Genomic DNA, 12,697 nt, shown 5'->3' on the forward strand with positions numbered 1-12,697 from the left:
ACTTTTCCATGGTCCAACTAACCCAGGTAGCTGAACCTAACCATAGTTAATTTGACCACCTTATCTTCCACGTGGCCTAAGGTAACAGCCTTGGAGAAGAAAAAGGAAGCTTGAAGCTTCTTCTACAATGCGGACGGTGACGTGGGCGTGGCGATGAAGATTGGAACTTGAGGGAGAAGTCACGATGGAGCTTGGTTGCAAGCAAGGCAATTCAAATTTTTTCGAGTTTTTCTTTGCTGGTGAAGTCACAAACATAGCGATGGCGAGCACGAGCACGGCGATGGCGATGTGTGAGGAACCACAGAGACTAGAGATGGCATGTGATGCGGTGACGAAGAAGAGCAGGGTGACAATGGGATTATTGAACAAAGGTGATGCGCAAGAGGTATATGGCGAGGCTCTTACTGCTATTGGTAGGAGTTCGTTGACGACGGGTCACTCCTAATGCTCCAGTTCCACTAACCGATGCCAATGCCTGTCTACAGCCTCATTGGCACATCCCATTTCTCAAAATGGAGCAATTTTGGTGGTACTACTGCAGTGCCCACGTTGATCGCCAGATCCACCCCCTGTACATGCCAATGGAATGACGATGGACTAGGGTGGAATTTTGCGAGCTCCAACAACGGGACCCTAATATGTTGTACAATTTTCCTAAGTACAACATCCCAAAAGAAATGACTTAGGAGGGATTTTGCTTTCACCTCCAATCATTCAACAACATGTATAGCTCAGTACCCGATCCAACCATTGTAGCAGCGGTCCATTTCAACCGCCTCATCCTCTTACTCCTCCGTGACCTCCCCGTCCACAATTGCCCCATCGACGACCACCTCCACAATCTGACCAATCAAATGGTCTACAAGCCCGACATCGGTCCCATGCAGTTTCAAGACCTCCGCCTCTACCTGCGCGTCCGTAATCTCCATGACCACCACATCCGCACGTTATGAGGACATGCACACCACCCACTTTTGAAAGTTTTGCTCGTGCCTAACTCAGCTCACTCCATGCGAGCTGGACCGTTACGCAATCCTCCAAACCATCCTCTCCACACAACTCCTCTAGCGCGGCTGATCCGAGGGCGGCTCAACAATAGGAAGGGGGACATGTTAACACCCACGGAGTACAGGCTAGACGATGATGTATATGACCGCCTATGCCAAGTTGGGCTACCAGGTGCATGTGCCACCGCTCCTCCCCCCTCATCCCATTGAATTATTATGATCTTGGCTTTGATGACCGAGAAATTCTCCCATGACAACTATCTAATTGCACGTCATGGCTAGATGATTATGTATATGACTGCCTATGCTAGGCTGGGCTACCAGCAAAATCCAGCAGTGATAGGCACCTAGAGTCACACAAACAAACATAAGAAATGAAGGGGAAAAGAGTGGTAGGGTGGCAAGTCTAGCTATTTAAAGGCCTTAAGGGTAGAGAAACAATTCACCCCACCCAGGAAAATCCCTCTCATACCCCCTTCCATGCTCTCCAAGCCCCCTTCCACCCCTGTGATGAATCTTTTGTTGCAACCTCGATGCCCCTTCATAATGTTGCCCAAGTCATGGGATCCATTGTTTGCCTTGGTTCTCCATCTTGCAACACTCCACCAGCCATAGCCATGACCAAGAGAGTTGCAAGATGGGGAGCCAAGGGAAATGGGTCTTAAGGGGCGATCACAAAATGGATTACAGGTCTGTCGCATTTGATCTCCATTTGATCCCGTTCTCAGCTACAAATGTTCGTCATCATTATTTGGTCATACACTAGGAGAAAAGTCAACTTGGTGATGAGCCTCTTGTAATTGAGCACAACCTTCAGCATTGGGGAAGGAGAACTCAACTTAATGATAAGCTCTAACACACTGAGAGCATGCGTCAGTGTGCTAGAGCTCACCACCAGATTGAGTTCCCTATCCTCTATCAAAGGTTTTCCGTCACATTTGATCCCGTTCTCAGCTACGAATGTCCATCGCATCATTGTTTCGTCAAGTGCTGGGATACGGGTGCATAGCAAGGATAGCAAGGATATGGGGACTGCCTACTTTGGGTAAATTTTAATTTTTGTGTAGACGGTGTCATGCCAGTTCCTTTGTAAGTTTCACAATGTGGACCCATAATGTGTCCTTTGTAGGGGTAAGTTGGAACCTTCTCTCACCTCTTTTGGTCATGTCTAGTGGTAAGGAGGGTACGGGTGACATTGTAGGCTAGTGCAAGGCTATGGAATAGTTAAGGGAAACCAATGATTTTAAGTAAACTCACCACATGGTAGCTCTGCGATGAAAGAAGAGATCCACGATGGAACTCCAGTGAGCTCCACTTAGCTTCAGTTATCTCTGCGATGTCTGCTGAGAGGAAACGGAATGGCGAAGCCAGAAAAGTCCAACTGGTAGATTCTATAGCCAGAAAGGTACAGAGGGTAGATGAGGCCGAAGAAGACGGAGGGATACCTAGCTCGTTTATTGAGACACTTAAGGCAGGTTTAGAAGGACAGGCAGCTGTCGAGCTCGCATGCTTGGAACATGATCTTCAGCGCATCAACGTCTGAACGAAGGAGTCCTTCCAAGCACCTAGCAGAACGCCTCGAAAAGTGGTCAAGCTGTGAGTGGACATTCGACCAGAGAGCTTGTGTCGGGAATACTCAAGGTTGGTGGATTGTGGCTGTTCCTTGGCCAGGTCTCAATGGAGGAGCTCCCCAAATGGTTCGCAACTGCATATCAAGGCAATGTTTCTCTTGCTGATTACCGGTTCGTCGAACGCGGATTCTTCCAAGCCATAGTGCAAAATGCAACTGAACGGGAATGGCTCATTTCCAGTTCTGTGGGATACAGAGGCAATCTTGTCTACTCTATCCCGTGGAGTGCCACCTTTACGCCAGAAGAGGTTCTTCAGCATGAGTGTCCCATCTGGGTACACTTCCCTGGTTTCAACGAGATCTTGGCTCCTGAGCTCCTCACCGTGGCCTCTAGTCTTGGTAGAGTCCTCTACCTCCCGCCCACCCAACCAAAAAGAGCTTCGTCCAAGGTATGCCTTCTGTGGGATAGAAGATAAACTCCCCCAGAAGCCCTAGAACTCGAGCTCCCCAATGGTTGGAACTTCTTCGTGGAAGTCTGGTTTGGTATATTTCCATACGCATGTTACTTTTGCAAGCGCAACAGTCACTTTGCATGTGACTGCCCAGAGAAGGATGGCGGAACCAAGCATGCAACTGGTGAATCTTCGCCAATGGAAGTTGCAGACAGAGAGGAACTTCCCCCCGAATAGGCAGGCTAGAAGGAGCAAGGAGTGGCCACTCAGAATGAAGCTAGCCCCAAGATCCAAGCTCTCCCGTGGGTGGAGAATGGCCATGCAGACAAAGCACAGGGTGAGGGGGTTGCCAACAAGGACCTACCGCAGAAAAACTCAGAGAGATCTCCAGCTTCCAAACAAGAGAGCCCAGTTAAAGCCCAGTTAAAGGCAAGGAAAGAAGAAAGCCCGAGAATAGAGAAACGCAAGGACAGCCCAACTCTGAAACTTCAGCAAAGAAGACTGAGTCGCTTAAGAATGTTAAGAGCCGAGCTAGGAAGAACTCTTCCTTTGTCAACATTTATGCTCATTTGGTAGTCTAAATGGACCAGTCCAATTCTGATAATGGTTGACCAATCTGATAGGCCTCAACTAGCCTTCCTCTCTTGGAATATCAGGGGGGCGTGCACGAATGGAAGCAACAAGCTCTAAGGGGGCTGGTTCGTAGACACAAGCCAACTGCAATGGCGATTTAAGAACTAAAGGTAGGTCTTAGGAGAGTGGATGGACTACAAGTTCTCGGGTATCACTATCTAAGCAATTGCCCAGCAGTGGGAAAAGGAGGCACCGCACTACTAGTTAGTGAAGAACTTAGCATGCATGCCGAGTTCAAAGACCCATGAGGCAAGTTCTTGATGGTGGAGATACGTTACCAAAATGTAGATTTCGTTTTGGCCTCAGTATACGCGCCCAACACCTCTCCGTTGCAAACCTTGATGCGAGAACGTCTGACGGAGGCCATTGCTGACAAACAGGTTATCCTAATGGGGGAGGATTGGAATAGCACCACAAGTGTGCTTGACATATCTCACCCGGCAAATGACATCTTGGTTCTAGAGAGACAGCAGGCTTGGCACTCACTGGAAGTGGCCTGTGATCTAGTAGAATGGACAAATTTTGACAACCTCAACTATGTGAGGACGTTCACTTGGCACAACAAGCAAGCAGGAAGGGCTTGGAGATCAGCTTGACTCTATAGGATTTATTTTTCCTTGGGCGGATGGTGGATCAAACCAACTATCCAAGGTAAGGTTCTAACAGAAACGTTCATCTCTAACCATCTTTTGATTATGGTATACATGGACCTGCTAAACACGGAGCGCAAGTGTAGTGGCCCGATCCCTTTTAAATTCAACACCTCCCTCTTTGGATGGGATGTCTTCGATCGCATCTGCTCGAAGTGGGAGAGTGCCTCCTCTCTCAGAGATCACCCGGTACAGAACTGGAAGGACTACATCAAGGCTACAGTTCAAGTAGCCAAGGCAATTGGTAGAAGCAGAGCCCGTAGTTGCAGGAGGATGGAAGCCAATGCAAGCTTGGCAAGGGAAGACAAAAGACAGAAAGAGTGCATTTTCGTAATTGAAGACAAAAATGGAAATCTCATCTTTGGAGAGAATATAGCAAGGGCATTTACTTGGGCTACCTTGCAAAAGTGGCTGGTAGCGAGAGCCTGAGACTCCGCCCAACTATGTACAAAGGATGTCTAACTTCCTTGCAGACATGCCTAGGAAGGTGCTGGAACACGAAGCAACTATGCTTTAGAGACCATTCTCTGAAGTAGAGGTAAGGTACACGGTCATGCAGATGCCTAAGGATAAAGCCTCCTAAGGATAAAGCCCTAGGTCCGGATGGCATGCCTATGGAATTTCTACAAGAGTATTGGAACACATGCAAGGTGCAAGTGATGAACTTAATTGAGTGGTGCTGCAACACAGAAAAGCTCCCGAGCAATGTCAACACAGGGGTCATAAAGCTTATACCTAAGGGATGTAGGACAAAGCTCAGTCAATGGAGATCGCTTTCTCTCCTGAACACGATTTACAAGATCATGGCTAAAGTAATGGCTAATAGAATAAAGTTCATTTTGGCCAGGTTGATACACTCTAAACAATTTGGGTTTGTCACAGGAAGGAACATACATGAGGCAATCCTCAATGCCCTAATGGCCATGGACTTCGCTCTTAGCCAGGAACGGGAGAGTGGTGATGCTGAACTTGGATCTAGAGAAAGCCTATGACAGAATTAGTTGGGACTTTATATCTCGCACTATGCAAGCTCTTGGCTTTGGCAGAGGATTCTGCAGGATTGTAGACATGCTTTTCTCAAACGCTTGGGCAAGGATATCCACTAATGGGTACCACTTTTAGAAATTTTTGCTCAAGAGATCCATAAGGCAGGGATGCCCTCTAACACCCCTAATGTTTGCTATTGTCACTGAACCCCTGCTGAATCAGATTGACAAGCATCTGAACAGTGGGCTCAATCAAAGGCTTAAGGATGCCTGACAACAATACAAGCTTTCTGGCAAGGAATGAGGTGAACATCTCCCGGTTCATGAAGGCCTTTGGGGAGTTTACTACCTTGTCTGACTCTAGAATTAATCAAGGGAAAATGACAGCTCTCTGGGTAGGGTGGGATGGCCCCCCTGAATGGGTAGCAAACTTTGAATTTACTTGGATTCCCATGGGACAAATAATCAAGTACTTAGGCTACCCTCTTGGAGTTGGAGTTTCCCTCAAAAGCAAATTTGAATGGGCATTGCAGAAGATACAAGAAAAGATTGTCAAATGGCGTGGCAAAACAATTGCGCTGGTTGGCAGGATCACAATAGCCAAGCACGTGATGGAATCACTACCGGTGCACATTCTATCAATTCTGCCCTTTGCTAAGACTAACCTCAGGAAGGTTGATAAGATGATTATGGACTTCATTTGCGAGAAGAGATGGCATACTATTAAGTGGGAAATCTTGACAGAAGCCAAAGCCAATGGTGGTCTTGGGCTAGGCGTGATGAAGAGCAAAAATGACGGGCTTTGTGCCAAGTGGCTATTCCAACTGCCATTTGAGCAACCATGGGCAAAAATTGCAAGGCACATGATATACTAGAATGCACCTAGGGGAATCAGCACCCCGTGGTAGGATGTCATCCTCGCGGATAGCCCCATTAGGATACCTCAGTCGAATTTGCTGGCAAGGCTGGTAAAGATCTGAAAAAATAAGTCACAGGGATGCTACTGGAAGGGAACTAAGCCATTTGTTGTAGATGCTTCGCTTGGCAGGTCCTTGTGGCTGACAGACTGTCCCTATATCAGACCTGCCTCAGCCAATTCGCACCCTCGAATGGCAAAGCGGCTCGATCGGAAGGACCTAAGGACTTTCAACCAAGCCTGGGATCCAAGGGGAAGGAAATGGATCGCGGCTGACATTATTGCACATTGCTTTGGACTCAGCAACAGTGAGAGGAGGTTCCTGGAAGATGTTATTCAAAGAATCAAACCGGAATGGCCTACTTCCCAAATTTTTAGGAATGACATAGGGTTCCGAGGGATGCGCAGGAGAAATGGTAAACCTTCAAAAGAACTAGAGTAATGAATGATGGGGGAAGGTCGGTTTACCCTGCGCTGATGGCAGCTCAATCTCAGTGGAAATTCCACACCCCTCGGGACAGACTTGACACTTGGGCCATGAGGTTCAGGAGGATCTGGAGATCCACCCCGTCTTTCAGGATCAACTATATGCTCTGGAGGGTTCTCTTGGGGAAGCATCCTATGCATGCCAGGATAGCCAAATGGAACGCTAAGGTGCCCCCGACTTGCCCCTTTTGTAATCAGTGCAAGGAAACTCACATGCACTTGCTATGGGAATGCGCCTTCTCTAGGAGAATTTGGACAAACGTGGTGGCAAGGCTCAGGACTGCACAGATCCATAGCAGTATCCGATGGAAGGTAGCACTCTTAGGCGATCGGGGCAGTCTCAATGAGGTAGCATATGAAGTCTGGCAGATACCGAGGGGGATTGTTATCATTAACCTATGGAAATTTAGGAATGATGTGGCTTTCGCAAGACCTCACTATGGCAATGGACTCACTGTGACAATTTTGGAGGATGCCAAGAACACTTTGCTTTTTTTTTATAAAAAGAATGAGTCACTCAGAATAGTAGGAAAGCTACTCTAGCTTTACTGCAGAGTGCCCCTTGGATGGGTTGATATTTTACCTTTTTGTAATTACTTTATAAATCTTAATATGAGTTACTTTTCTCTCGCCAAAAAAAAAGGCCATGGAATAGTTTAGTCTTCAAGGTTGATTTTGCCATTGACTAGGAGACATGATTAGATTTCCCATATGTTCGGCAAATGTTTAGAGCACAAGTGTTGTACTTTGTTGAAACAAGTTTGTGGGGAGAAGAAATATAGGTGATTTTATCAATGATTAGAGTAGGTTTACGGAGCTATGCATTCCCTGTTGTAGGGAACTTTAGAGAGATGGCACCTCAGCCCATGATTCCGAGTGGGAGGGATGACTCCCTTTTTGGCCTGCCGCCGTGAGGTAGGTCTTAGTGAAAGAAGGAAAAATCGTCATTTTTCGATTTTCAAAAAATCATGAGTTATTTTATGATCCACTTACTATTTTCTTTTCTACAGATCCTCCATATTTTTATTAGCCACTCTCTCTCTCTCTCTCTCTCTCTCTCTCACTCTCTCTCTCTCTCTCCCTCTCCCTCCTTCCCTCCCTCGCTCCCTCTCTCTCTCTCTCTCTCTCTCTCTCACTTTCGATTCATCATCTCTCCACCCTCTTTTCCCAGCTGCAAATCCAATTCGTCTTCTTTTGTGTATTTTAGATTTTGGGGAGGCTTTATGAATGATTTATTATCATTCACCTTGTTTTCTTAATATTTAAATATAGTTTAAAAGAAAATAGCATAGGGATATTTACCCAAAATCGAGCATTCTAGCTCTTAGAGCATTTAAAGAAATTTCCACCAAGAATCAACGACCCAAAAAGTATATACGAATTGTGATGATATTTCTATTTAGATTTGGATTTCTTTAGGAAGACACACGCTTGAAATGTTGTTGAAGGAATGAAGAGATGTGATTGAAAGGCAAGCAAACGGACGTGGGTTGCATGTGTCAAAACATTCGAATGTGAGAGGAGTTATGAGACGCGTGTGTGATTAGGCAGCCGGCTCCTGTCTAATACGCGCCCCCAGCTTCCACAGAAACGACTGTTTCAGCGTTCCGACAAGAGAAACGGATCACGTCCGATTCTTAATAAAGAAACAGCGTATCTGCAGCGTCGGGAACTCCGGCAAGTCTGCAATCGGTATTTCCTGTGCATGACTGCTTCGTGACATGGAGTATCAAGTCGAATGTTCGACAGTCTCCTCGACGCCCAAAGCAATGAGCACTGAGGGAATTTGGAAAGGAGAAAGAAGAACCTACGGTTACCTACCCAAAAATGTTTATTGGAAGGTTTGGTCAAGATTGGATGGCATCATCAATCCTGCGTTCTTCCAGGTTCCTCAATCCGTCGGGCATCATACGCTGCAACGCTTATATTGTATGGACGATGCGATTCGGCCGCTCATCATAGGCGCAATCGCTGAAGTGTAAATTGCGAAAAGCAGGCGAGCCCAGGAGGGAAATTGGGCGTCGGGAGACTATTAAGCGTGCAGCACGGCGAGAGGAAGAGAAGGATCCCGATTGCATTACTCTACATAGCGCACTGGCAGCCAGCTACACCCCTATTGATATGAGAGCGCGACAGACAGCCTATTTGGCCCACTGGATTGTGACTAGAATGACACAAAGGCAAGAAGTGAGCCTGCCTGGGTGCCTGCGCCCGGTTAGCTTTCGCCTTTATCGCTGCCGCATGCATGCCTGCGAGAGGTGACTCGGGACGCGGGCGAGGTCGAGTGACTCGAGTGGCAGAAGAGTGTGCCACTTGGAAGTGCGGACTGCCTTAAGTAAAGCAGAACAGCAAGCTCCATGTCTTGTCTGCAGAGATGCATTCCCTTTTAGCTTGTTATTTGCTAGCTAGGAGTAGCGAGTCGCGACGGTGCGAGAGCCCCCTCAGCCGGGAGTTTGAAGGGAAAGCGGGAGTGTGATTGATAAATTCAGGATGCAGGCTGCGGTGTGGATGTACTTGCCTGGAGGTTTTCGTCCTGGCCATGGCCTAGGCTGGCGGCCTGGCGTGCGCAGTCTTGCTGGCTACTGCTTTACTGCGCACGCACCAGACCGGTCGTATGAAAAAGGATGAGGATTGAGGACTCTCGCTTGCTCCCTTCCTCGGGCGAATCTTCAGATTTAGAAGGCTAGAGGAGAGGAAAATCAACAAACCCGCCTCTTCTCCGCTTGTGGAAGGATCCCTTAAATCAATCATCAAGAGAAGCGCATCAATGATGGTGAAGAAGAAGAAGAGCAGCAGCAGCGCGGCTGCTAGGGCCTGCGTAGAGAGTTAGTGTTCTTCCATTCTCTCTCTCTCTCTCTCTCTCTCTCTCTCTTTCTCTGTGTATTCGTGCATGTTTATCTTTTTCTTTTTGTTGGTTGTCTCCGTCGTCTTTTGTGGAAGTCCCTACTCCGACAAGCCCGGGTGATGGCTGGGTTTGTGCAGGTCGCGGCGGTGGTGCAGCTACTGTGTAGAGGTCCATGGAGGTCACAAAATAGGTACAGGAGCGACTGCACGGCAGGGACTTTTGACCCAGACGCAAGGGGGGACGGAGGAGCCTGGAGGGTAGGGGGAGGGGGGTGGGAGAGACTCAGCAAAGCTGGAGCAAGCAGAGGACGCGACAGTTGCAACGCTGGAGTGGAGTAGCATCCTGCTCCGTTCCTTCTTGATGGAAGCGGGATTGTCCATCCTGGATCAGGAAGGGCAGGGGCAGGGGCAGGGGCAGCCGGGCCTCCACTCCTCCTCCAGCTTCCCTTTCGAGCAGGAAGACGAAGACGACGATAAAGTATGGATGGATGCTTGTCTGTGGAGTAGACTTTCCGAGAAGATCGTTGAGAGAGTGTTAGCTTGTCTTCCTCTCGCCAACTTCTTCCGGATGCGCCTCGTTTGCAAGAGATGGTACAATCTCTTGTTTTCCGACAGCTTTCTTGAAATGTGCGCGAAGGTTTCTCCGCCACGGCCATGGTTCCTGCTCTTCAAGCCGGGAGACTGGTCGGAGGCCTTCGTGTTCGACCCCGGAGCCAAGTCTTGGTTCCGGATCAACCTCTCTTTCCTGCCACCTCGCATTAGCGTGGTGGCCTGCGCGGGCGGACTGGTTTGCTGCATCTCCGAGGCCGCGGGCTGCAAGACCGTGTTCATCTGCAACCCGCTCACCCGGGCGTGCGTGCAGCTGCCTCCCACCCTTAAGGAACGCTTCGTGCCCACGGTGGGGCTCGTGGTGGACAGAGAGAGCAAGTCCTACCGCGTCATGGCGGCAGGCGACGACCTCATATCGCCGTTCGCAGTGAAGAACCTCACCACGGAACTCTACGATTCGAGCTGCCAGGCGTGGAGGATGACAGCCCCGCTGCCGCGCTTGTGCAATCTGGAGTCGGGAAAGACGACCTACGCCAACGGCTTCTTCTACTGCATGAACTACAGCCCCTTCAGCGTGCTGGCGTACGACACAGAGCAAGGGGTATGGAGCAAGATCCAAGCGCCGATGAGGAGGTTTCTGAGGACGCCGAATTTGGTGGAGTGCAGGGGGAGGCTGGTGCTGGTGGCGGCGGTGGAGAAGAACAAGCTGAACGTGCCGAAGAGCATAAGGATATGGGGGCTACAGCAATCGGGAACAGGGTGGGTGGAGCTGGAGCGTATGCCACATAGCCTCTACGAGGAATTTATGCGAGCAGCAACATCATCGTCATCAGCAGCAGCAGCAGCAGCGGCGTCGGAGGAGAAGGCCTTCAGCTGCATTGCGCACGGCGACCTCATCCTCATCACGCTCTCCCACGCTCCGCACTTGCTCATCTACGATTTCTACCACAAGCTCTGGAGGTGGTCGCCCCGATGTCCTTTCCTGCATTCCCATTCCAATTCCCAATGCCAACAACAGGGCTTCCTCGCCTTCCCCTTCGAACCCAGGCTCGACGCTTCCGTCTACTGAATAGCACCTCCAGGTCTGTGTCCCAAACAAATCAACCAACAAACAAAACATCCCAAGTGGGTTGCTATGCTTCCTCCTCTTTTCTTTTTTGCCTGTTGCAGGTTCCTCTCTACGTATAGACGCATCAGGGCAGTCCTCCTTAGCCATACATACATATCTACGTTGCTTAGAGCAGCATTTTGATTATATCCACACAGAGAGAGAGAGAGAGAGAGAGAGAGAGAGTCCCCTGCTTCTTTCGTACAGAAGCACTTTTTGTCCTCTCTCCAAAGAAGCGAACTTATATAACTAAGTCTTTTTGGTTTTATTTTGTCTTCATTGCACGTTGTTCTTGCGGAATTTTATGGGTGATTTTCCAAGGAGCGAGATCGTAGAATGTGACACTGAAAGAGGAAGTCAAACGATTTGTTGTTCCGCCACTGTCAGACCCATTCCCTAAGAACAAAGGAATTATTGAATTTGCTTAGCAAGAGATTAAATCAGACTTCATTAGGCTCTATCAACGCAAAATGCATTACTTCCTCGGGTGTAAAGGGGTTCCGGTGCTCTGCACGGCACAACAGTCCACTCTAAGCGTTTGTAAATGGTGAGAAAACTATCACAAAAACTTGCATAACCAAACTAGAGCCCTAAGCGTAACATGTATGTTCTCTCCATAATACCCACGAGAAACATGACCAGTCTACTACAGGTAGAGACCTGCTCAGTTGGGTCTCAAAATAGGATCTTAAAATGCCTTTAGTTTCAAGAATTAAAATTTCAGGTTTCAAGACCCCTCCACTTGGCTCACTCAATTTTGGTTATGGGACACACTAAGTGTTGTAAAGAGGCCCAACCTTCAATTTTAAATAGATAGGCTTTTCATATTTGTATGAGATTCTCGTTTCCATTCATGGGCATTTTTTATGACATGTCTTTTTCATTTACCACTTAGGCCAATGAAGGCCCATTGAGAGAGAGCAAAATAGAGAGAGAGAGAGAGAGAGAGAGAGAGGTCGGTTATGCTTGAGGGTAAGGGTTGAAATTCTACACACATCACCGGATTCATTAAGTGTGTCATGGTTAGAGCTAGTGTTGTTGAGTTTATCCTTGCCTATCAATGTTGGCTTGCTCCTTGGGATAGGGCAAACTTTGAGCTCAAAACCATATAGCCTCCCTTGGTTTAGTGGCTACTATGCTATAATGCCTTGAAGCAAAACACCAAACCCACCTAGGAAATAACGATCTATGCTTTGGAAATATTTCTTAATTTTTACATACTTAACAAACAACCCATAACCCATAAATTTCTTACATTCTAACAATAAGAGGATGACAACCAACAAACTTATATACCCCTTGGGTACCAGAGCTATAAAAGAGTATGTTTATGCACATGCATGTGCATGTGTGCATCTACACATGCCTACTAAAAGTTTAAGTATTTCGACGATCACATCTCCTTGGAAGGCTTAAATTGTCTAAATGCTTTTTGCTTTCTTACAAATAATTTGTCCAGTGGATCCCTCAGCTTTCTTTATGGCTTTCTTTGTTTT

The 12,697-nt window shown here is 47.9% G+C and overlaps 1 pseudogene; it reads left to right on the forward strand.

Annotated features, from left to right (window-relative positions):
* The first annotated feature begins 9,837 nt into the window (after positions 1 to 9,837).
* Positions 9,838 to 11,480, forward strand: LOC147904163 (protein UNUSUAL FLORAL ORGANS pseudogene; annotated as a pseudogene).
* Positions 11,481 to 12,697: the final 1,217 nt, after the last annotated feature.

The sequence above is a fragment of the Dipteris shenzhenensis genome, chromosome 3 (genome assembly GCF_047967505.1).
Source record: "Dipteris shenzhenensis isolate YYH24624 ecotype China chromosome 3, Dip_SZ_1.0, whole genome shotgun sequence".
NCBI lineage: Eukaryota > Viridiplantae > Streptophyta > Polypodiopsida > Gleicheniales > Dipteridaceae > Dipteris > Dipteris shenzhenensis.